This window comes from Genypterus blacodes, unplaced genomic scaffold (assembly GCF_046128005.1).
Source record: "Genypterus blacodes isolate CSIRO-AG114 ecotype Tasmania unplaced genomic scaffold, CSIRO-AGI_Gbla_v1 ptg000005l_1, whole genome shotgun sequence".
Lineage (NCBI taxonomy): Eukaryota > Metazoa > Chordata > Actinopteri > Ophidiiformes > Ophidiidae > Genypterus > Genypterus blacodes.
The window spans coordinates 1,089,912-1,110,758 of NW_027466819.1; the positions used below are offsets into that span (position 1 = coordinate 1,089,912).

The window sequence follows — 20,847 nt, forward strand, 5'->3', positions numbered from 1 at the left end:
AGTGTGAGAGGGCATTTAAACAACGGCACACCACTCGCCACTCCAAGGGGGGGGATGGAGGAGGGGGGAGTCAGACAAGGCTCTGTAATGACCCTGCTGACATGCGGATTCCTGACTCTCATCTGGGAGGGGTTGTGTAGCGGGCGCCCGGCCAGACGTATGGAAAGTCCCTGCGTGTAAGACCTTGTACAGTGTCTGCATTTCAATCCGCTGTGGGCGATCCGATCCCATGTAGGCAGTTACAAATGTAGGTGTGAAGAAACCGGGGTCGTGTTACGCCAGTGAAACTCACATGTGGTACGGGACATGTGTCTACATTGGTAGCGATAGTGTTTCTGCAAATGTTCCCATAGCCACAATAAAGGGATCCCCGGGTTGTTTTTAAATGCAGAGCACGGCAACGCCTCTACTGTAAACACGTCCGTACCTTAGTCGAGCTCAAACTCTGTGTCACAATGCAGAACTTCTCTCTCTTCTATTGTGAATTTCTAAGCAGCAGAACGCAAAATCCCGTCCCAAGCGTGCGCTCCACGAACACGCTAGACGGTCTCATACGCTGCTAGACGGTCCAAAAAACATAAATAAAAGATTGCAAACAGAGCTGTACATTATGATAGCACCAGCCTAAAGGTTAGCGCCATTGGTGGGTGATAAGTTTCAAATCTGAAGTCTTTCCACTACATTTTTAATGAATTCAACTCACCAGACTTCAGGCAGTGGCTTTACTTCTCAAACTTTCCCGTATTGAGCGGTTGGTACTGAAGTAGCCCTTGTAATGTCACAGAGGTCAGTGTCCCTGACTTGTGGCCCCTAATAGCCCACAAAAAAGCCTTTTATGGAGTTGTTTTCACATGCTGAACACTGACCATTAAAGTGGAAGATCACTGGAGTCCCCCATGACGCTCCGGCACTCTAATTCCTCCAACCTTTAGTGCGACTGTTCCCCCTCTTTATCCCCACATATCTTCTAATTGTTTACCTCAGAGGGCGTCAATTAGAACCCCAATTAATTCCTCAACTAAATCAAGCGTAATGATTCCCTCACTTGCTGGGCCACGCTTAGATGTTTGTGTGTTTGGTTGTGCACTTCTCTAGGCGGGTGGAATTTCGCCAGCATCTTCCGAGCAGAGGCGAGTGCAGAAGAAGTACAACAAAACCGCAGATAAGATAAAGACGGCGAGCGAAAGGGCGGGCATAGATTTTTTCTGTGTTGTTATTAAGCGGCTTACTACAAGCAAAGGCTAAACAAACTGAATTCATGACAGTAAAATATTGGGGCGAGAAGCTGGGATATTGCATCGAGCTGTTCTTAAGTCACAGAGAGCATCTATGATTATCTCTTTCAAGCTCCAGACAGGAACGATAACGACAAGACATAAGAAGAGGAGCTTTCTTCATTTGGGTCAGATTTTCGGCAGGTCTCTCGCTCTTGACTTCAAACTGCATCGCTGAGGCGTTTCATGTGTGGGCAAGTCTCGACTCTTCCCTGTCACTCTAGAGTTCCATATATATATAAGAAGTGAATCAAGAGCATCACTGTCTCGCTGCAACACACTGTAATTTGGTGATATGAAAGAAAGAAAGAAAAGGTCATGTGAAGATTCTTTTGCTTTTGGATGCGATACAATCTCGAATCTTCAACAAAGCCAAACAAACGCACAAACCTTTTTATAAAATATGGCCTTCTCAAAGCACATTAGAGATTAAATGCATGATTCGGCTGCCGGTGCTAATGTTGTTGAGTAAGTCATCAACTACCTTGTTTCAGTGAATTAAAACACGAAATACTGCAGGTGGATTTTGAAATCTGATGCAAATGTGAACATATCAGATAATATTAAATAAAAATGTCTACCTCTCATTTCAATCTTGTCTTCATTCAACAGTGTTTTCTTTATTATCAATTCCTTCACTATCACTTTACCCAATAAGCTGCAGCAAAAAACATACTTAGGATTAATCACATCAGTGAATTGATACATTCAGAGGACAATATGCCCAAGTGACGGTTGAAACACCCACAACAACAGACAAAAAGTGGCCATTGTTGATCCAGAATGTAAAAAGTAATCCTATTGTCTTTCCTTTTCCCAATCTTTACTGTGTTACACTCAATCCAATTAGCCAACGAATGGAAAAGGACTCCCTCCCTGTAAGTCTTCTCACTGTACGGCCAAATCACATGAGGTGGGTTAGCGCGGCAGACTACACACAGAGACGAGGGGGGGAAAACAAGCTCATCAACATGCAGAGACAGGAAGCTGAGTGAGTCCGAGTCAAGCTGCCAAGCCGCCAGATAAAGATCTGTCTGACACGTAGCCTTTTAAATAATCCACTTGTAAGTACACCATTTACAATCATTAACATCCCGCGTGGAAAAGGTGATTTTCTGACAGAGTCGGAGGCAACAGAAGCATCCAGGAGATGGACTGAGTGGGAAAACAGTATGTAGACACAGATGACACAAATTAGACCCCAGAATGGCTCTCCAGCCCCTACGGACTTCCAGCAGGCTCTTCCGAGAAACAGGAATTAAGCTTTCCTTTCTGCCTGGGAGCAGAACTTGCATAACAATGGGCGAAACACAGCTGGGAATGTTCTAATGGGATGGACTGCGACTCCAGAAGCAGGTGATGCTGGCGAAAACATTCTTTGTCAGTTCACATTTTGAACGCTTCACGAAGTAAGTCAGATCCGGTTTGCCTAACCTGTGTTTGCGGTCTGACTTTCCCACCCACCGTCTCGCTCGCTCTCACTCTCCCGCTCCAAAGGAAAAAGCCCCAACACAATCACAAGAAAGGACGTGCTTGATGTGAAAACATATTGGCCGTTCTCTAATTACTATCACTCCTAGTCTGCTGGTAATCCTTGTTGACTTAACAAAGAGACTGATGTGTCGTAGCGTGTGAAGCTTAAAACCGTGTGACCGTAATGCAGACGAACCGCTGTGGGAGTCGGAACTAAAAGCTCCGATATGTCTTTGTTGTTTGTCAGGTTAATTGCTTTCTGACAATTGGAGGCTTTTCGATATATCTGAAGAGTTTTGAGGGATTTTCAAGCTACCTCAAACATTCCCAGTTTACTAGCAATTATCACATATCATAGGCAGTATTACTAGTGTGAGAGTAGAAATCTGGCAGTATTGGGAGGATTGAAAGGTCTGCAATGGAGATGGGGTAAATAAAGCAATCTGAGGCGGCTTTTCTCTGTTCAGATCAAGATTAAACAGAAACGATTTCTATTTCTCTGTCGAGGACAAGCTTCATATCTATATATACACGTAGGCTTTGACAAAGACAGATAAAGGTGGGAAAAATGCTTACCCTTGTGTTTGACATATTAAGAACTACTTCATTCACTCTGCAACTTCGGTGTCATAAATTCATATATTCTTTTTCTATTTCTCCAATACACGGCCCGACTTAACTTACACTGAAGATGCGGAGATTGTGAGCAGCGAAATGAGGTGTGAGGTGAGAATACGAGTGTGTGTGTGCGTGTGTGTCTGCAGTGATGGTGGGGGCTCATACTTATGCTGCAGAAGAGCGCCTAACTGTTCAGCACATCTTGAGCTATAAATCAGTGCCTTGGTCAACCTGGCCAAGAGCATTTTCAAACCCATTTGCAGAAGATAATGCCAGCTATTCCTTCCAGCCCCAGGGACGGGGGGAGCCAACCTCATGAATCATTGCCCTTTTAGAGGAGCTACAGCATGGATCTCACCTTAGTGTGTCCATAGGGTCCGCTTCAGTCTCCCCGGTAGGCGGAAACAAAAGGGTGACAGGACGGGGAAAGGTTTTGAGGTATGGCCAAAGCTGTTCACAAATGGAATTGGGTTAAGGAGCATAATGGCTTAATGCTTGGGGGGAAACATGTTCAAGAGGATGAAGGTGCCAAACACTACAAAACACTGTGTTGTGTCTGTGTCCATGGATACAACAACGCCCAGGTACCTACAGGACACGTGCTTTGTTTCAAAGCTCAGAGGGGACAATAGCATCCAGAAGCAATACGTTCACCTCAACAGAATGTAGACGTAAACAGCCCATGTGGGTTCGTGGAAACAGGTGATTTTGCTTACAGAGTCTAATCAGACATCAACGGACCACCGACCACCATTCCAAAGAGACAGGTCAAAGTTTGAGGGAATAAAACTATCACAAAATGTAACAATTGACTTTCTACGTCTACTTCTACAAGGACAAAACTGATTGGGCCTATTAGAATGTGTTGATTTGACTGACTTTGTTGAAATACATCACCCCAGTATGTTGTACTCGCCAATAATTGTTCTACATATTGACCATGAGAATATTACACCTGTGGATCTGCAACAAAGGAGCGTAATCTGCAGACCCGTGTTGTAACAGAGAGTAGCCATTTATCCTGTGACCGTTTCCATTAAATATACAATGTATTACATTGATTACAGACACAGCCAAATTACTTTCCACCCTCCACCAACAATGTAACCTCCAACTGTGAGATTGCACTGCTTTCTGACTACAGTTGGGGAATTGAGCAAGTTTGTCTCCACACTATAGTTCAGTATGTAACCTTGGAAAGATGAATGGTGGTCTACGCAACCAAACACTCCAATGTCCCATGTTTATATAAAAACAGGCCGTCACAATGTATCATTAATGTGAGTGCATAGATATTCCATGAAAGGCTTCTCTGTTTCTTGCTACTTCATCACATTGTGCAGAGATGTGGGAGCAGAAGAGTAAAAACAAGTCCCTTATCAAAGTATATTTAGTCTTATCTTCACTGAAGCTTATCAAGTGATGATTTTGGTGCTTTTTGAATTTTGCACCCTTGTAATTCGAGCTACGGTAGCCTGACAATAATCTCTGTGTTTTTTCAGATTCCCAATTTTCAGGAGCACAAATACAGTGCGACTCTAGCAGCTCAGTGTGTAATTGACTCATTCAAGATGTTACACGCTCTGTTGTAAGAACACTTCCTCTATTTTTATACACAAACCATTAGTGTTCATTACTAAATGTGGGTTTGCTTACTAGTGCCATATGAATCTATCTACATATAGAAAATCTGTTTAAATAACTGCAATTAACATTTGGAGCTGTTCTGTATATAGTCAGAAGCTAAGAAAGCGTTTCCCTCAAGCTGCTTCAAAATAAAAGCCCTTGAGCGATCAACTTCAACAATGACTTCCAGCTGCACACCGCAGGAGAGCACATCATAAAACATTATACATGATAAATAAAGACTGAAAGCAGGAGTGACACATCAACTCCAGTGTTATGCAGGAGCAGCAAAAGTACAGTGCTTCATCTTTCTTCACCTGGAAGACCACAGGTGAATCTGAAACATGATCCATTTAGATCGGCATCTTTTTAATACAACCACATTAACTTACAAATCTAGTTTATTTGATTTACTGCACAAGTTTACCTCATATTTTATGGTATGAGATTAAATTCCTTTTCTCTACGTGGAACTCCTCTCCAGTCTAACATTTCATTGTTTTCTACACTCAAGACTTGAACCCTGAGAATACATGATCTACAGTCAGTACTGTAGCCTGACACCAAAGTCTTTGAATTCCTTGCAGTCTGTGGGAACTGCGCAGTCTTAAACCTCGCTTAAGTCCTTAACTGATTTATTGCATTACATGGCTTTATCGGAGTCACTTGTCTTCACTTGTGTCATTCATTTGGCTTTAATCGAATCATGTAATCTAGAGAAACGTTCCCAACACTAGCTGTAGAGTTTCTGCTGCAAGCGAGGGCAGCGTGCCCAGACGAGACGGCAGCAGAACTCAAGGAAATGTGTTAAAAATGAAGCAATCATCAGGACGATCTATACGTGATACACAGTCTGGTAGTACCTATGTACATAGAACTATTCAACTGTCAAAGCCTGGAATTAGCAAAATTCTGTTCACTTGCATGGGAGGCCATTTTTATTTATTGCTCTTCTCCATTTGTCGCCTGACCGTGATCTCCAGTGTGACATGATGACACCCTGTCAGCACTAATGGTCTCTGATGGCATCAAGGCCCTGTCAGGAGGCTACCGGGGGTGCTGAGAGCCAAGGCCGTGGTGGCCCTCCGCAGAGGAAGAGCTGTCATCTCTGTCCCTCTCCGCCAAACAACCCGCCCCCACTCCCTAAAATCCTATCCATCTGCAGCATCAGCGGGCGGGAGGAGTGCAAGCCATGCACTTTCCTGCCAGTCACTGTTGTGCTCTGGCACACACAGATAGAGGCAGGGAACGCATCACACACCACAGTAAATACAGGACAATTTCTTTGTGTTATCATTTCTGTAGGAGAAAAAAAAAATTGATGATGACCTCTACAATTACCACAAAGCCCACATTCTGTCGCTAAGACTGTTGCTGGGCCAACTTCACCCCCCAAGAACTTATCTTCATGGTGTCCATAAGCTAGAAGCATCTGATGAGGCGTCGGCAGTGTGCAGTAGCTCGAGACAGATTCACAGCACAGTGAATCCCATGTTCTGTCAATACTGGCAGTGAGCTTGTATAAGAACAGTATGTTCACGACAAAAGCTGGTAAAGACTTGGACAGAGATTCCCACGAGGGGAAGAAGTGAAAGAGAAAGAAGGACTGGGACAAGCTGTGGAGTTGACATCCCTCAGATGAAAGACAACGTGCGAGCTAAATGATTTAAAGTCATGAGACCTTCACTCACAACGTATAGGAACTCAACGCTTTTATGCCTGTCAAATTCCAAACGTTTCCATTCCGTCATGATTTATGCAACAGCCTTACAGCATTTCAGCTGTCAATCGAGAATAACAAAAGTCAATTCAAAGCCAGTAGGACATATTTGCTGTTCCTCACAGAATAGATTTGCCAGCATGCAGTGTGTAGAGTATTACAGTAAGTATCTGGGCCGAGCTCAGGGTGGAAACCGCCTGGCTGTTTACGCCACTCCTTTAATCTACATAACCTACAAGATTGTGTCACATTTCTTCCATTTTCAAGCATGAAGCCTCTCGTGACATTTAAGTCTAGCCTGACAAGACGGCCCACTGTTTGACCTTCATGTCATTGATGTTCTGCATCAATTCTGGCTCTGGCTGTGTGTGTGGGTGTGTATCCGTGTATATCTGTGTGTTTTCTAATTAGTCGCGAAGCAGAAAGGAATAGCCCACAGAGAATGACACACACACACAAACGATGAATGACACCAGCCGCTGAACCGCTGCTCCATTTGTCGCCATCCAGTGTTTGGCTGAGATGAAACAGAGCGTCATCTGTTCACTTTCTGCTGACTGGGCGAATACGAGACACTAAGGTCTTACATGCGTGTTACGTGTTGCTGTTATTCACCGTACACATCTGCCACCACTAAGATATGATAAAACAGCCTCTTGCTCCATAAACCAGGCAGAGCCGCCGTATGGTCCCAGTCCCTCTTTAACTGTCAAGACAGATGTAATAACCTACAAATGGCAACTGCACACGGACATGATGCTCTGATGGGGGCAATAACTCACCATTCAATACATTTTCACCGCACCACAAAACAGAATATGAGGACCTATTTTCCATCTCCATTCTTTGTTTACTAACGCAGTCATCTTTATACAATATAACAATACATAAGACTTGAATGCAGCAAAGTAGCACGATGCACTTTTAATCAACATGCGGCAAGCAGTGAATTTAAGGCTCCGATAGTTGGGGACGATGTGAAATATTGGTAAATGGATCTTTAATCTCTTCCCCAAGTAATAACGGCATAGACAATAACAACAAATACTCTGTGAGATACTATCGGCACAAAACAATAAATCTTGAAATGTTATCTTTGCTTTGTTATATCAGATGTGAAAAGTTGCGTTAGTTTATAGTAAAGCCTCTTTTACATCGCGTCCTCAGAGAGATGTGTGAAATGGATAAAGAAGGCACATGTTCTAATATGAGACACTGTAGTAAAGGATAAAAGAGCGCAGACACCTGAGAACAATCCACTTTTGTTTAAAACTGTGTAATTAGATGCCAAGTGTGGTAAGAATGCAAAGCCATCTGGGACCATCGGAGATCACAGGGACAGCAGATGAATAGCAACAGTTTCTGCGTCTCACTACAGACTTTGTCATGCATACCAATGGGCAGCTGACTGCGCAAACGTGTGAGTGATGGTGCACAGTTGTCTGAAAGTTACATTTATCACGCCGGGGGATACAGTAGTCTAATGTTAAAGGTGTTAAGAAAAATCCCCAAAAATTGAGAAAATGTTGACAGTATCTGGGCCCAAACTGCAGAAAAAGTGCCTGCAGCTCATCACCAGTTAACCACTTCAGAGTGCGGCAATTAATGGGAATGTCTTCATGTAGAAATGACGTCCAAGTTGGCCCCGGGGACTTTTTCATGCTGTCATTCTTCATCACGTCACACTGAGGACATAATCACCGGGATGGCCGAGAGGTTACGGCGTTGGGCGCTTGTCCTCATGCGTCCCAGGATCGCCACTCCTGCTAGTGTAATAAACGTTTCATCCTCTTATCTGTGTTTACATAGTGTCCGTCTTACTGTGTGGGTTTCCTTTCACAGCTCAAACACGCGTTAGGTCGTCTTTAACTTGTGTACACTGTTTTGGATAAAATCATCTGCCAATTGAATACTGCAAATGTAAAAAAAAAACAAAAACAAGAAAACACCCACTGATGACCCACTTTATATTCAGACAAAGCAAAGCATGGAATAGGGGCCCATGACTCATTAAATGTTTACAATATGTGTGCTTAGACAAACGTTCCCCTCATAAAAATTAGATTTTCTCAGAATTTGCAGTCAGTAGCGATCAGATAAGCTAAAGGATGAAGCTCAGAACACACAATCTAACAAGACTGGATCCTTGTTCTAGCCTATAGGGTCGTCTTTCTGCTTAAATGCAAAACAGACCACCGCTTAACCCAACGTTTGACCTTTCAATGTCATTGACACACACAATCGCTCATTAGAACCTTAGTAAGACTAACACCGGCTTCTTAAGCAAAAACAATTCACTCAAGCAAAAGACAAATATAGGTCTCACGTCCCGGGCCATTTTGGGGTTACGTCTGTTTCCACTTTCCCTATTGCCGGGTGTGTCCTGTAAAACACTGCTGTAAATGGTTTATAATGCCACCAGTGGACTCTGAAATGGGAGTCCTGGTTTCAATCAGCAGTCAAATTGCTTCTACATTACCCCTCGCAGACAGAGTAGTAAATCACTCCTTCCCTCTATGCCGCTAACGTTCGGGAACAAGCATTGTTAAAAGTCCGCCATGCGTGTTACTAAGAGCACCCTGTCTCTCTGTGGGGATGGGATGCTGAACAGGACAATAGCTGTTGCTCACAGCGTCCTTCACGCACCCAAGCAAGGCAGAGAAGAGCATCCTAGGGTCCGAGGATGAACCCAGCACACTTTGCCCTGCAGAGTAAATAAAGCTACAAGCACGAAACCGACAGTACCGCTACTTCTACACAGCCATTGATGTAAACTTTGTCATATCCTCTGCGTCCTTTAACACCCTTGCCAAGGAATCCCTTCACAACCAGTTCAAACCAGTTTGCCTGTTTAAAAGCAGTTCTGGGTTCCTCTGTGCCAACGCCCTGACAGTGGGCCATTGAGGCATCTCAGAGTACTTATAATCCCCTATAAAGCCTAGAAACGTTGATCCCGCCCACCACAGACCGACACACTACGGGCAAAACCTCTCATTAGAACTCCACGGCCCTGAAATTACCAAGACTTTACCCATATGGAAAGCATGAGAAAGCGTCAGCTGGGAGAGGTTTGTGCCGAGTGGTTTTTCAGCATGTGGCCACAGAGGAGCTGGAGCTCTTTAACAGTGCCACTGAGCTCGGCCCCTGCCAGGGAGCACCGGCAAATGAGGAAGCTGAGGCAGATGCGCTGGCTCGGAGCCCCGAACCCCAAAGCCTGTGAGGAAATACCCGACGCAAATACGCAACAAAAGCAGCTAGACTCAGACACGACATGGACACGCTCCTTCATAGCAACAAACACAACAGAGTCACTCAGAGGCAGGATCTGATATCCAAACAAACAAAATGGTCGCTCAACCAAAGCAATTAGCACTGCACGGATTTGACAGGTCGTTTTGGAATTTTCCCCCAAAAGAAATTCATCCATTACGGCAAAACCATTGATCTGGAAGTGCCCTGAAAGCCTCATGTTCATTAGGCCTCCCTGCCATGATGACGTCAGCGTGTAACACAGCATATGGTCAAGTCATACCCGCGTGTAAATGTAGCTTGTGTTATAGTTGTTCTGCCCTTCAGTCATACCACATTTAAACTTTACAAGAGAGGTGGTCAGAAAATCATTACTGTGATGCTCGCTGAGATTATTTGCGGTTGTCTTTTTTCTCCCCAGCCTGCGTGTGGATGATGTCACCGGCGAGTTCCTAGACAGTTTCCCCTCACTGCCACTTTTGCAAATAAATCCCCACAGACTCGCTCGTTTAACTACTGTTCCTCTTGGCAAGGGAGAAATAAAAAGAGAAAGGAAGGTACGGCAGGATAATTGTGGGACACCATGTATTACCGCAGGACTCGTGGGGATTAAGTCAAATAACTCTAAACGTGCTGAAATATGATATGTGCCCACTGCTGCAGATTATAGAGTGTCTCATTATTCAGTAAATAAATAATAGTGATCAAACCAGAATAAGAAATGTGTAATTTACCGCAACAGTTCAAAGATTTATCGTCCTTTTAAAGAAAGGCTTACACGGTCTACAAAAGGAGAGAATAAGCAGAAAACAAGCCGACATAAACACAGCGAGGAGACCCTGCAGCCTCCCTAACGCGGCCCGGCAGACGTGATTGAAGGCGGGAGACGACCTTTTGCTTCGGCGCCGCGGCACAGGACAGCAGAACAGCACCGTCAACACAGGTGTAATAATGACAAAATATCTATCTGCCAGATAACCCCAGGTAATTCTGTACAGATCCAATCAGTGCCTGAGAGAGCGAGGGAGAAGGGGACAGAGGAGGGGAGGGGGGGAGACAGGGGGAGGGAGGGAGACAGGGGGGGGGGGACTAGCTTTACAACAACAGCCTGTCTCCCCTGAGCTCCAGGTAAACAGTGTGGATGAAATACCCTAAACTAACAGCCTTAAGCATAGTGGGTCCCTCTGCACCTCCATGCAGCAGCAGAAGCAGCACTGCACACACAGGCTCCATCCAGGACGGCGTGTATAACATTACATTACCTTACAGCCGAAATAGGAATACACCCCGGCACTGACGCTGTGCTGCCCGCCTGTCAGGAGTGGAGGGTTTGAAGCCCACACACATGCAAAGCCGGGTCCAAGACTCAGTTGCAGAAATGCTGTGATGCAACTGAGAGAAAGGAGTCGGCAGCCCTCTCATCCTGTTACCACACGACTGGTGGTCGGCTCTGTAACAGCTACACTGTAATCAGATTCATGTATTGATAAGGGATTGTTTATTAGCTACTTCGCCGTGTCACTCAACTCGCAAATGTGCACAAATAGAGTTGATGCAATACTGAAGCACCTGTCTGTGCTCCCACGCAGCCAAGAAGCACGCCACCGATTTGAGCTGCGGTCAAGGTTTCAGACTGTGACGTGGAGGGAAATGTGACAACGTCGCCCACCTGCAGAAGCCGGGACAAACACGGCTTTGAGATCTCTAAAGGATCAGGGCTGAGATTCGGGGTTTTGCTTCAGCTGCAAGGAGCAAATTCATGACATGGAAGGTGTTGTGTGCTGCAGCAGGACTCAGAGCCGAGGCTGAGGGCCGACGGATGACACAGACGTGACGGGAGCGCTTGGAAAAGATGGAAGGAAGTAACGGTGTGTATATGTCCATAAATAAAGAAGAGGGAAAGGGTTTTACATGCAGGAGGCGTCCACACACACACTGGCACACACACACAGGAAGATGACATCCAGGTGGAGGGTGCAGGGAGCTATTATGGCCTAAGGATGGAAAATCATTTTATATGACAGCACATCGTTGTATTGCAATTAGACAAAAGAGGATGATGACGAAACTGAAGCTGCTGCCCCCCTCCCTCCCTCCCTCCCTGCACAAACACACACACACACACACACACTCACTCTCTCCCTCCCTCACACACACACACACACACACACACAAGCGCCCACCATATCAACACTGCTCCCATTTCTTATTTCATTAGTGTTTCTCGACAGATTTCCAGCTTAATTGAAGCTTCCATCCCGGCAGAGACGCAAAGTGAACCGCGTCCAGCTCCTGTGGAACTCCCAGCTGCTTACAAACACCGCAAATCACTCGTGAAATGAAATAATGATTCAAATCGAACGTCTTTGCTCTGATTCACTGCCCACTCAAGTTAAACCCCGAGCCAGATCTGACATTTCTGCAGAATTATCTATCTTACACGTTTATATTTTTGTTTATCAATTTCCCGATCCCAAGTTGTCTTCTATAGGTAAAGTTATCTAAATAAAAACAGCAACAAACTGCGTGCGTGGCTCGACTGATCATCAGCCGGGGCTCGATGCTGTCATGCGATACGGAGCAACGACTTCCATTCTACACAGCGGGAGGCAAGCGTTTGCAAAGTAATCGCCTTTAATAAATGACGCTAAACATGCAGATAGACGAGCTCAAGCAGGACAAAGTAGGCAAAGTGGAGCTGGGCGAGAGGAGCTTCCAAATCGGCGTTTCTAACTTGAGTAGATATCGGTGCACTTACTGGATCTCCTCTTTGTCACCGCCGTTGGCATTTCTCTGCGTCTCTCAATCACTTCGTTTAGTCCCGTCTGCAGTTTGGTAACCAGCACGAAAAAAAATCCCACTTCACCAGCAATTACACGCCAAAATATTAATCAAACCCCCACAGAAGAAGAGTTAGAAACCAGAGTGGAACACGGGAGGAGAAGCCGGAGGAGTCCGCTTGCCAGGAGGAGGAACACGAGGTCCGATCCCGGCCGACCGGGGGTCGTGGATACCGGATCTCTTCTTGGCAGCTCCCCGTGTCTTCGCTGTACCCAAAAAACACACACGCACACACACACGACTTCACGTCAAATGTCCGATGGTCGCGACTTGTGTCTTCTCTTGCAAGTATGTCCTCCTCCGTCTGTCTCGTAAGTTGTGAGCGGCGCACAGTCCCCAGGAGGAGCCGTGGAAGGTGCGGAGTTATTCCGTGTCTCCCCCCGTGTGTGTGTGTCTCTCTCTCGCTCGCTCTCCCCCTCGCAGTCACGCTTCTCCTCTGCCTCTGTGGAGGAAACGCACAGGTCGGTCAGCCGGAGTTCGGATTCACTCGGCTACACTCGCCGCTCCGGTCCGGCTCCTTTTGCCTTGGAAGCGTAAATCCACCGGAAAACACGCATCAAACACACACACACACACACGGACACAAACATACACACACGCGCGCGTCTCACAACATGTATGTCTTTGTCTCCGTTCACACCGAGAACTCAGCCATTATGAGAGATGATGAAGCGACGGAGCAGATTCGTGTCTAATGAAGGGAGACATATTGGCAGGAGGTCGATCTTAGCTAACTTTGGTCTAGCAGGTTACAAGTGCCAAGTCAACACACTCACGCATAAATATCCATACATCTTTATGCTATATACCAAATTTGTAATAAGTCATCTATTCTCATTAAGCTCTTATCCTTCTCAAGGTCATGGTTAAGGTCTTTACAAGTCAAAGTGATGTCAAAGTCAAGTTGCTAGTCCCTTTTTTTATTAGGCTACAGCAATGACATGTATGGATGTTTGTGCTTTTAAGTTGTAGCATTGTGGAGATATGTGGCTTTAATTTACCAGCTTAATAGTGGTCAGTAAAGGCCCCATATGGATCCAAAGGGCGATGTTATGAGTTAAGTTGGATACAAATGTGTCTGAAAATCTTTTCTTATGACATTTTACCCCAGAACATTTTGTTTTGTCATGGATTTCTCTCCTATAGTCACTTCCAAGTGCAGATTGTGGCCCCTAATGTGAAGTAGCTGAGAGAATGTTGTGGAGATGCATAAGGAAACATATAACACCATGACAATTGATTTTACAATGATACAAGATATGTTAAGCTTTTATTGTGGTGTCCATAAGCTTTATCTTTACGTTACAGCAATAAACCCAGTAATGAATCAGCACAGAGAACAGAAAAATTAGAAATACTGTCCTATTTTCACTTGCCAATGAATTGCATCTACAGAGCAGATCCTGCTCCTCCTTGCTTTCACCTTCTGAAGGCAAAGGACAAGACTGTAATTTATAATTTATAGGTACAGGCCAACTTTGTAGCTCTTTCCCCACTACCTGAAATTGTTTTTTAAGGGAGCCTTGGTTGGAGCTGTGCAGGAATTCTCTCTCCACTATCCACTCACAACATAAACATGTTGACAAGTTGCCTCTGACATGCAGTGCTGGAATTATTTTGCAACCACAGACATTTAAATGTATATATTTTAACTGCCTGGTTCCGCAGTTCTTACAGCGCAACTAACTTCTACTTTCAATTGTCTCTTTGAATTTCATCACGACCCTCAACAATAAAGGACAATTTGGAAGCTGTAGGATTTGCGAGTAGAGCAAAGTGTGGGGGCAGAGAGAGGGCTGTGCTTACTGTGCAGCTTGCCTGTTAGTGCTTGAGCACTCAAGCGACTCGGTTGAATGTGCAGGGCATAGACACTGTGACCCTAAATAATGAGCACCTGAATATCTTTAGGATTCTGACAACCCATCTAATCCTCCTTCTAACCTTCCTGTGATCAATCGTTAGCTTGGCAGAACCCCTGCTGAACTGCAGCCCAACTATCCATGCAACCCTTCTAATAAACGGTGCAAACGACGTTTACGGGCGCATTTACCTTGCCATAAATGTCTCTTACAATTGGGCAATCGGGTATGTCCTCCATTTGACACACACATGCACAAACGCCCACACACATAGGGCCAGATTTACTAAGGGGTTTCTGGGCGCTTTTACAGACCGTAACAAGGCAAATACCTATTGTCCTTATGGTATTTGTCATTCAATGTCATTCTCGGGGTGACATCGTCAGTAGAGTATGTTGGGGAAAGGAGAGAGTGTTTCTGAGTAGAGTATTGATCGATCGACAGAGGGAGAGGGGGAGAGATTCTAATGAAATTGAATTCACATCTTAATTTTGTGTGCCCAGAACATGTTCTTGAAGAGAAGAGACACCAGGATAATGAACACAAGAAACGTCTAAAAGGGCGTCAGTTCATAATAATGACCTCACTGTGGCCGTGCTCAGTCACATCATCAGTCTTAGTAAATACTTGATCTAAAAACATTCGGCGACACAGATATTTGCGGCCTGTACGGTAATTTGCATCATGCAGTAAGTTCTACATCATTAGTAAATCTGGCCCATAGTACTCACACCGTCTCTTTTATGGAATGAAACAAGTTGCTATGCAACCTCACAGTGACTGAAGAGGAATTCAATTATTTTTACCTTACAAATGATAACCTTGCTCAGTGGACAATGTTCTAGGAATAGGATGCTGTCAGACAAATATGAGCCCCTCCCCCAGGGCTGTAACACACAGAGGGAGGCCATTGTTTCATACAGCCACCATCAATATGTAAGTGACAGACAAAGAAGTTGGTGGATTTGTTCGGTAACGTTGGAATGTTTCTCTGGTGGTCAACAGAGTCTATTTTCTGCTTCAGACGTCTCATGCTTGGAGTGCAGAAGACCTATAAACAACCTTTTCCTCTGAAGGTCAAAGAAGATGTTGAGTGCTGTTTTTTGTAACTAAATGGGTACAGTGCAAAGGTTAAGGTTGTTTTCTCTTATGGCCACACAACTCCCTAAACCATACAGAGCATCGGTAAGAGTGTCAAACACCCACACATACTTTAAGACTGACCTCCAAATAGGTAAAGAGGAATATAGTATAGTACAGATACTGCGGTTCTTGAAGAATTGATGTAGAATGGAAGAATATGAGCTCACTTGCTTCCACTAGCTGCATTTCCAGACATTGATTGTAGATTGTCTGTGATGTTAATTATGCAATGATTGCTAGATTCTTGAAATCAAATTTTCCAGTCAATTAAACAAGTCCTATAACGTTAAAACTATTGGAGCAAAAATCCAACTCTAAACTGTCTGCTGTCCTTAATTATTCCGGCTAAATTACTAGCAAATCAAAAATGGGTCTGAGGTATCAAATCGGCCACTAACAATTACAATCCTGGAATGAAGTTTCATACATGGATCCCTTTATCAGCTGTTCCTCATATTACATTTTTTATTGAACTCTATGGGGAAATTAGTGGAGAGAAATTACTTGTAAAGAAATCCATTTTTATCTAGAAGGTCCACCGTTGGTGCTTGATCACTTGAAGGCTGATTGAATACTTGTGCACTTAATGTCCTGCCCACATTCCACATTACAGAGTCATTCATTGCAGAATATGCTCATGGTCAAGTTTCCAAAGAGTAATTGAAAGAGGGAAAATGATTTTGATGAAGCAGACTGAGCCTTTTTAAAAGACATACAAATGACTTGTTTGACTCATCTGACTGAGCCTTTTTAAAAGACATACAAATGACTTGTTTGACTCATCTGACTAAATATTACCGACTCAATGAAATGTATGAAATATTCTGTACGCATGTTTATTTTAGACCTGCAGTCCCTCGGTAGCTTCCAATGATCAACACGGAATATATTAACTCAAATCTAAAAACTCCAATGTAAAATCAGCAGTATAATTTAGACATTAAGTCAGATGCAGACCAGTGATGGCTTGTTTAAGTGGGAATTTCTGTTTGGCTTCACGAGTGTGAAAAGAACTCTTAATGCTGGCCTGGAGTGTGCTTCATTGATTAGACGCTTGAACAGAGAAAGTAGACTGGCTAAATTACATTCATTAAAAGGGTACAGCACAATCTCTTCTGACAAGCGTGCTGCAGGAGTGTTGCTCTGCTTGCAATGTGACAAACGCACAATGTAGAGCGGGCAACTTGTTCTTGAATATCATTTCCAGTAAATTCCTAATACCTGGATTTTGTCTGTTTCATGGTCTTATTATTATAAACTTGTGAGCGGAATCTGTGCCTTTTTAAATCAAATTGTAGGCAGGGGTTTATTTTATCGATGAGAAATTAAGATTAGCCCCTCAAGGTCCTTATTGTTTACATCATACACACCATGGCTGCATGCACTGTATTCAATACTTGGCACAAATCTCAACAGGTTCCCGTCTGGTGGGTTGTTGGAGCGTTGAGCTGATCTGTTAGTAGTTCAATAACCATTCTTTCCACAATTTAAGTAATTATTGGTAAATGGTTGTCGTTCAATAAATAATGGATTCACATCTGTCAACAGGACAGTGACAGTGACAGGTATGTGTGTCTGTATGGATTGTGGAATGTGTTCAGTTGGATGTACAAAGTATAATGAAAGAAAAAGTCTTGATTAAACTCCTCATTCCTCTTTCCTATTCTCCAGTACAGAAGACACCCCACAAAAGGCTCATTGTTTCCATTTGCTCCTGTGATAGATGTAAGCTAAAACAGGATTTGTTTAATCTCTGAGACAACGTTGTTTGTTTTCCCAGCGCTGCATCCATCTCCAGTTTTTATTATCTTTTATAATCTGTTGATCACCATTACACTAAGGTAGATTCTGCTTATTCCTTGAGTTTTTAAGACTTTGGCAAACAAGACTTTGCCAATGAGATTAACAGGAGCTTTTTTTTTATAGGAGTCGACACAAAATACACACTTATATCTCCCTGTTGTAGTAGATTTAACCATTTTGTCAGTATTTTTTTTATTTTACAATCAAATCTGAACCCAGTTATTAGATTTTCCTTTGCAATTCATGCAGGAAATAGTTCATTGTTGAAATACTGCTGCTTACTGTGAGAGGAACCGTACAGCGCTCATATGTTCCTGTTTTTGAATGCAGAATCCAGGGTAGGATGTTTATATCTTATATTAGTTCTACAATTAACACAGGATTCAATGAGGCAGGGAAACAGTTAATGGAAGTTAATGACGAGAACACACGGAGCTCTTTGTGTCATTAACCAACATGCAGTGGAACACGTTAATGATTGCGGTTGCTATCTCAGTGGTTGAACACAGCGAAGGCCCACTTTTGATTTGCTGAAGCACTACTACTCGTTGCTCCGTTGCCCCAAGGGGAAACGTTTAGAAGAAGAAAATCGTACCCTCTTACCAGCTGTGGCAGGGAACAAACACTGGGCTGATAGCTGCACTGCTATGTACGCTCACTTTTCAGGCAAGCAAAGGCATTTCTCCTGCAATTCCACATAAATGTTAAAGAAAAGGCTCCTTCAGTGAATAATGAAATGAATATCGAGCCATACCATGTGCAGAGTACACATATATCCCCGTGATATGATTACTGTTTACGTTTTTATAGTGCTAAACAGATTGTGGATGTAAATATAGTCCACGCTGTCACTTCTGCCTCTACTTTGGCTGCAGTTTACTTCTAAAACACAATTGTGTCTCTTTCCAGGAGCGGAAAACCCATGACTCATGACACCATCGTGAAAACCTGCAGCATCTCCGGTGACAATAAAAGAGAAATACAGAGATACTATCCACAACGGTTACCAATAGTTTAACATCCAATGGAATATCAATAATAACATTTGTACCAAACCACAAAGAGTGAGATTAGAGAATATGTGGCGTTTCTTTAAAGATGGGATGTAAAAACACAATTTCTTTTTAATGCAAAAGCATCCGTCATGTCATAAGAGAGCCACACGAGTTGTCCGAAACACCCTGGTCCTGCAGAGGCTGGAGCTACAAGAAACACACAGCATTTCCACAGAAGCTATATTTAAAAGGAGGAATGCAGAGGAACGAGAGCAGGAGAGACAGCGATGGCAAGAGAGAGTAGTGGGTTGGAATTGGATGAAGGACACATAAGCTCTCATTGAGTTGGCAACACTGAAAAGAGCCCTTGGTTATTGAAAAAAAAAGAAAGAAATCAAAGGCAGAAATTTTCAACAGAGGCATGGAGGCATGGAAGCGAGGTTGTGATGAGAGGAAAATCCTCCGCGTTTTTGAGGTTAGAGTATTTAGCCACTCAGCAGCAACAGAGGAGAGATGCATAGTTGCCAGCAGGTTGGCGAGGTGCTTAAGCACGAGGATCTAAGGAGCAATAGGAGGCGACACAGTGCAATTTGTTTTACGTCCTTCAATGTGGAGGACTGTGAAAATGTTGCCTTTTGCAGCTCGAGCGTCAACACCCGATCATATGGTGACGCAGTAATTATTTATGAAATGTTGACATGAATATACAGTGTCTATATATAGATATACTGCACCACAGGGATGGGACATGGTTTCACTGTTGTGTCACATGGTTCCACACCTAAATGTATGCATAGTGTCCATGTAAGGACACTAACAGGAAGGTCAGGATGCTGTTCTGCACAGGACACAGCACAGAGGAACGTGCACAACATGACAGCTCTGGAATAAACTCCAGGTTTTATGGAGGAGGTCATCTCCCTGTTGCCAGCTGTTGCAGATGTGAGTCGGTCTTGATGGATGTGATGGACAGGCAGTATCCATCATGCTTCTTCTTCCTGCCATCGCTGTCAGCGTTTCCCTCAGCAGATTGGGTTCCACGAGTCATCCCTTACAGACCACCGCTGGGGGAATCTGCTGTTTCAACCGCGCAGAGCAAGCCATCAGACAAATGGATATTAGCTGGTTAATTTTTAATTCCAGAGATGCAAGGGAGCCGCGCTCTTTCATGGCTGGAAGGAGAGCTAATGGGCCCGGATTAGGTATCATTGGCGGATATCTGGGAACGGTCCCTTGGGAATGCTGTGTGGGTCTCTCCATTGAACACCATTAAGAATCTTGAAGTAAGGCAGAAAGCCTCTCAAAGACACACTGTCCAGCTATTGACCTTTCAGAGGCACAATGGAGGTCCTCACTGAGGGGGTATTGAGTGGATGCTGAGAGTGGTTCATTAAGCCAGGGAGGGAGTAAAAACACGGATGCTGATAAGGTCTGCACTCCACCCTGCACAGCCAGACATAGATTTCTGTTTCCCACCAGCACTGCACATGCCCAGCCAGCGCGATCAAAATGCAGGATCTGTACGCCGGAGTAATGATTTGCTGCGAGGCTGCAGTCGCCTTTGTATTGTTGAGGAACACAGAGCAAAGCCACAGAGCAAAGCATGCCGTGATCATCAATGTGTACACACAAAGCAAATACAAGAGATCTCCTTTGCAATTGGCTGTCTACCTAAGTACACATCAAGCCGCTCTCTGGACAGATATATTCCAACACCTCGGGCATGTTTTCCTTGACCACCTTAAATAATTTCCTTGCTTTCAGTAGGATTGGCGGTGATGATTGTTTTTATTGACTCAGATGTTCCATTAGTCGAGATGCTGCTTGTGGTAAATGGCTTCTGACAGCCGCTCAGAGCCGGCTGATGATGCCCCGTCACTAGGACTCATAGCAGGGTTATTAACCGGCCACCACGGCTGCAGCACCCCAATTCTCCCCTGACAGTGATGCGTACACGGACAAAATACTGTATAACACCTTCCCCCATTCCAGCCCCTTGTCTAACATAGTGCGGGAGGTGTCTGAGCTCTGCGTACGGGGGTGTTTGAGATTCAGCAGAGGTTTCAAAGGAGGAAATTAAGTGAGATTTAAGGAAAATGGATTTGTTTGTACGTTCCTGCACATACTGCAGGAACAGTTGCTTGGGCCAGGCACTGAATTCAACCAGGATAGCATACGAAGGCCATGCCAGAAATGTTCTCTGCTGAATTCACTTCAAAATAATTTGTTTACACCATCCTGGAGGC

At 44.2% G+C, this 20,847-nt stretch overlaps 1 protein-coding gene across 1 annotated transcript in view; it reads right to left on the reverse strand.

The window, feature by feature from the left end:
• LOC142997443 (receptor-type tyrosine-protein phosphatase F) overlaps nucleotides 1–13,207 on the reverse strand; it is a 140,298-nt gene extending 127,091 nt beyond the window's left edge. Inside the window, exon 1 of the mRNA XM_076148275.1 lies at nucleotides 12,719–13,207. The gene's annotated coding sequence lies outside the window, so the exon portion shown is untranslated. The remainder of the gene's footprint in view (nucleotides 1–12,718) is intronic.
• Nucleotides 13,208–20,847: the final 7,640 nt, after the last annotated feature.